The sequence below is a fragment of the Schistocerca cancellata genome, chromosome 12 (genome assembly GCF_023864275.1).
Source record: "Schistocerca cancellata isolate TAMUIC-IGC-003103 chromosome 12, iqSchCanc2.1, whole genome shotgun sequence".
In the NCBI taxonomy this organism is placed as follows: domain Eukaryota; kingdom Metazoa; phylum Arthropoda; class Insecta; order Orthoptera; family Acrididae; genus Schistocerca; species Schistocerca cancellata.
The window spans coordinates 154,551,435-154,557,192 of record NC_064637.1 but is presented as its reverse complement, the minus strand read 5'-3'; the positions used below and the strand labels follow the sequence as shown (position 1 = coordinate 154,557,192).

At 46.6% G+C, this 5,758-nt stretch overlaps 1 non-coding gene across 1 annotated transcript; it reads right to left on the bottom strand.

The window, feature by feature from the left end:
• Nucleotides 1–438: 438 nt before the first annotated feature.
• Nucleotides 439–513, bottom strand: Trnap-cgg (transfer RNA proline (anticodon CGG)). The gene has a single exon. It is a non-coding gene; the product is annotated as a tRNA-Pro (tRNA).
• Between the last annotated feature and the right edge of the window lie 5,245 nt (nucleotides 514–5,758).

The window sequence follows — 5,758 nt, the reverse complement described above, 5'->3', positions numbered from 1 at the left end:
TGAACCGGGAACCCGGTGAAGCCTATATAGCCCCTGAGAAGTAACCACACGCACAAATCTGAAACGCTATGAAGTAAAGTCGTGGAGATGGACGGGGAGTCGAAGCCAGCACGCATATTAATTGTTAACTAAGCGCAGTCAGATGACAGATATTACATATGTTCATCAGTAGCGTGATACTGGAACCTGAAACAACACTAATGATTTTTGCCTGGCAGGGATTCGAACCCGGCACATTCCGCTGTTGTCTTATAGCTAGGAATAGACACGAAATATTTATTGCTGTACCTCCTTTCATCGATCAGTCGAAGTATTTCTTCTGTTACCCACGGTTTCTTCGCAGTAACGTTCTATGTACCTAAGATTTTCCATCCAATTTCTCTGATTTCCCTTTTTAGAAATGTCCATTCATGAAACTTCCTGACAGATTAAAACTGTGTGCTGGACCGAGACTCGAACTCGGGACCTTTGCCTTCCGCGGGCAAGTGCTCTACCAACTGAGCTATCCAAGCACGACTCATGCCCCGTCCTCACAGCTTTACTTCTGCCAGTACCTCGTCTTCTACATTCCAAACTTTACAGGAGCTCTGCTGCCCACGAAAGGCAAAGGTCCCGAGTTCGAGTCTCGGTCCGGCACACAGTTTTAATCTGCCAGGAAGTTCCATATCAGCGCACACTCCGCTGCAGAGTGAAAATCTCATTCTGGAAACATCCCCCAGGTTGTGGCTAAGCCATGTCTCCGCAATATCCGTTCTTTCAGGAGTGCTAGTTCTGTAAGGTTCGCAGGAGAGCTTCTGTGAAGTTTGGAAGGTAGGAGACGAGGTACTGGCAGAAGTACAGCTGTGAGGACGGGGCGTGAGTCGTGCTTGGGTAGCTCAGTTGGTAGACCACTTGCCCGCGGAAGGCAAAGGTCCCGAGTTCGAGTCTCGGTCCGGCACACAGTTTTAATCTGCCAGGGAGTTTCATACCAGTGCACACTCCGCTGCAGAGTGAAAATCTCATTCATGTCCGTTCATCTTGAACTGTACTTATTTTTTTATTAAATATTTGAATGGAACGTCAAAAATAGATGTGCATGCTCATTTCATAGCAAAATAGATCTAGCAGTCTTAGATTACACTATTGGCTACGGCAGAAACGTTTGATCCTTCAAAGGCTTTGCGGACTGAGCCTGCACTATAGTTGGAGTCACGAACGATAGCGGTCGAGCTTAGACTTGTTCTGCGCATTAAGTCACGTCTGCTAGGGCAGCCAATGAAAATTCTGTACGTTCCAAGCGCTCTGTTGTCGATGCCGTAGCTAATCCGAACATTAAACGTGATTGTTGCAAGTTGTTTAGCAAATTTCAATGCCGTTTGTTGCGAGTTGTCATCGCTGATGGCGGTGTTAAGTGATAAATTGTGCTTAAGTTAGCCGGCCGGTGTGGCCGTGCGGTTGTAGGCGCTTCAGTCTGGAACCGCGTGACCGCTACGGTCGCAGGTTCGAATCCTGCCTCGGGCATGGATGTGTGTGATGTCCTTAGGTTAGTTAGGTTTAAGTAGTTCTAAGTTCTAGGGGACTGATGACCACAGATGTTAAGTCCCATAGTGCTCAGAGCCATTTTTTGTGCTTTAGTAAGCGAGAGACATAATTTGGAGGATGTATGCTTCCTTCGAGCGGACAGCACGTGCATGCGCATGCCGCAACTGTGGCCTAGAATCGTCAACAATGCAATCCCCTTCCGTGCCTCGCCATGCGCGAACCGCCGTCGTTCGTGCAGAGGAATACGGCTGCGGCTCGCGAGCTACGAGCTAGCTCGGCTGTAAGGCTGGGAGGATGCTAAGTTCACCGGACTTGGATACGATGTGACGTCATTATGACGTATACACGCTACATCGAAAACGATAGAAACCGTATATCGACTATTCGATCTTTGTGAACTTTCGAGAGGTTGCGACAGGTTAGCGCTGTGCTCTGCGCCATTCGTTTAGATGTGTTTTGCGTTCCTTGCGTTTAAATCGTGTATTGTACTGTGTTTGTGTCCTGTGCGTTGTTTTTCGTTTGCTCGTCTCTAATTATGTGTTCAGCATTCGAGACACTAATGAGAGAAAAGCTGAAAGAGTTCAGCATCGATGACGACGGGCAATTGCGTGGTTATTGTGAATCTCAAGCAGAAATTGATGTACTTCTGACCCAGCTGAAGTGCGTCTGTTATTCGTACTCGGTGAGAAGAAGCACTCAGCAGCCAAAATCTTTAGATGCGTCAAGACACTAACCTTTGGTTAAGATTACATTGAGAAATCCACTTCCCCTCGTATTTCATCTCCGGTCGACGATTTTTCTTCAACACTGCCTCATATTTTTCTTTTTAACTTCGAAATTCAATCATTCTACACACCAGTCATTACTGGACACTAAGATACCTGTCTCTGCGGTGCGAGTGTAAAATTACTTGGAATTATGGTTGATAAAAGACTATCTTGGTATGGACATATAAATTACTTAGCTAACAAACTTGCACGAGTTCTCTTTCAGCTATATAAATTAAGAAAAGAAAGTCAGCAAGAGTATGCTGCTACAATCTAATATGTACTGACAAGACCAATTGTATGAAACCATACTAAAATATTGATAATAAATAAATATTATTTTCGGCGTAAGCGTTCAATACAACAATCACACAATCTAATCTGGTCGGGACATAAGAAGACTTCACTTTTTTACGAAACGTGTTGTCCGTGGTGTTTTCAAGGCCACGGTCAGGAATATTTCTATTAATATCCAGCTCTTTTATTTTGGCGAAATACATATACGCTGCCACACTGAGCTGTTATCAGAATCGCACATGTGGATACAAACCACTAGCTGACGACAGTTTAGAATCTCGAACGTTCGTAAAAGTCGATAGGTGTGTTAATCGACTAAAGCGTATATACGTCATAATGACGTCACATCGTATCCAGGTTGGGTGAACTTAGCATCCTCCGTAAGGCTGACGGCCTGGCTGGCCAGCTACAGCCTGGCGCCGAGGCGAGACCGAAGCGAGTGAGCCACAAGTGATGGGCCGACAGCCCCCCCTCCCCCCCTCCCCTCCTCACACCACCCCAACCCACCCGCAATGGACCAGCACGGCCACAGCGCATGGCTCTGCCCCTGCCGCTCCTCCTCACCTAAAAGTAAACACTTCCTTTCGTGGCACCAGTATAAGAGCGGCAACCAGAAATACACATCAGGTTGTCTGTTGCAAAGGGTCACTGGGAGAGATCAACTCGAGACAGAGTCGTCGCTCTTACTGATGAAGGTGGATATTCAGTCACAGAAGCTGGCAGAAGGTACAGCGTGCTCCATACCACTGCAACTACCTTCAGAGGGGCACTACCAACAGTGCTCCTGGCTCAGGCAGTAGGACAAGGAGCAGAAAAAAATCGCTTTCTGAACGCAAAGCAGTTGCTGCAGGAGACCAACTTCCCCGCCCCCAGTGACACGATTCACCGAAGGCTTAAAGACGCTGGACTGCACGCAGGATGGCATTTCCAGGGTTCCAGCTGAGCGCGTCGTGAGAAAACGCCATTTTCACTGACGAGAAGGTATTTTCCATCAGTAACGATGGTCCAAGAGTCGTTTACAAGCCTCAAGGGACTCGCCATAGACGCGAATACGTAACCACGACGAGAAGTAGTGGGGGCACATCCCGCTGGGGATGGATTTCTCAAGATAAGCAGGAATTCTTCACAGGATAGACGGAACAGTTTGGACAAGAAGAGAATAGAAGCTTTTGAAGTGTGGTGCTACAAAAGAATGCTGAAGATTAGATGGGTAGATCATATAAGTACATCTACATCTACATCTGCATTTCTACTCCGGAAGCCACCCAACGGTGTGTGGCGAAGGGCACTTTATGTGCCACTGTCATTACCTCCCTTTCCTGTTCCAGTCGCGTATGGTTGGCGGGAAGAACGACTGCCGGAAAGCCTCCGTACGCGCTCTAATCTCTCCAATTTTACATACGTGATCTCCTCGTGAGGTATAAGTAGGGGGGAAGCAATATATTCGATACCTCATCCAGAAACGCACCCTCTCGCAACCTGCACAGCAAGCTACACCGTGATGCAGAGCGCCTCTCTTGCAGAGTCTGCCACTTGAGTCTGCTAAACACCTCCGTAACGCTATCACTCTTACCAAATAACCTTGTCACAAAACGCGCCGCTCTTCTTTGGATCTTCTCTACCTTCTCTGTCAACCCGACCTGGTACGGATCCGACAGTGATGAGCAATACTCAAGTATAGGTCGAACGAGTGTTTTGTAAGCCACCTCCTTTGTTGATGGACTACATTTTCTAAGGACTCTCCCAATGAATCTCAACCTGGTACCCGCCTTACCAACAATTAATTTTATATGATCATTCCACTTCAAATCGTTCCGCATGCATACTCCCAGATATTTTACAGATGTAACAGCTACCAGTGTTTGTTCCGCTATCATATAATCATACAATAAAGGATCCTTCTTTCTATGTATTCGCAATACATTACATTTGTCTATGTTAAGGGTGAGTTGCCACTCCCTGCACCAAGTGCCTATCCGCTGCAGATCTTCCTGCATTTCGCTACAATTTTCTAATGCTGCAACTTCTCTGTATACTACAGCATCATCCGCGAAAAGCCGCATGGAACTTCCGACACTATCTACTAGGTCATTTATACATATTGTGAAAAGCAATGGTCCCATAACACTCCCCTGTGGCATGCCACAGGTTACTTTAACGTCTGTAGACGTCTCTCCATTGAGAACAACATGCTATGTTCTGTTTGCTAAAAACTCTTCAATCCAGCCACACAGCTGGTCTGATATTCCGTAGGCTCTTACTTTGTTTATCAGACGACAGTGCGGAACTGTATCGAACGCCTGCCGGAAGTCAAGGAAAATAGCATCTACCTGGGAACCTGTATCTAATATTTCCTGGGTCTTACGAACAAATAAAGCGAGTTGGGTCTCACACGATCGCTGTTTCCGGAATCCATGTTGATTCCTACAGAGTACATTCTGGGTTTCCAGAAATGACGTGATACGCGAGCAAAAAACCTACAATTGTACAACAGATCGATGTCAGAGATATAGGCCTATAGTTTTACGCATCTGCTCGACGACCCTTCTTGAAGGCTGGGACTACCTGTGCTCTTTCCCAATCATTTGGAACCTTCCGTTCCTCTAGAGACTTGCGGTACACGGCTGTTAGAAGGGGGGCAAGTTCTTTCGCGTACTCTGTGTAGAATCGAATAGGTATCCCATCAGGTCCAGTGGACTTTCCTCTGTTGAGTGATTTCAGTTTCTTTTCTATTCCTTGGACACTTATTTCGATGTTAGCCATTTCTTCGTTTGTAATGAGGAGGTACTGAATAGAATTGGGGAGAAGAGACATTTGTGGCACAACTTGACTAGAAGAAGGGATCGGTTGGTAGGACATGTTCTGAGGTATCAAGGGATCACCAATTTAGCACGGGAGGGAAGCGTGGAGGGTAAAATCGTAGAGCGAGACGAAGAGATGAATACACTAAGCAGAGGGATGCAGGTTGCAGTAAGTACTGGGAGATGAAGAAGCTTACACAGGATAGAGTAGTATGGAGAGCTGCATCAGACCAGTCTCTGGACTGAAGACCACAACAACAACGACAACAGAAGGGACTCTAGACAGTGAGCAGTACACCCACACACTGGAAAATGTACGGCTCTGTCAGTGCGAAAGCTGTACGGAGAAGGCGACTTCACACTGCAGGAAGA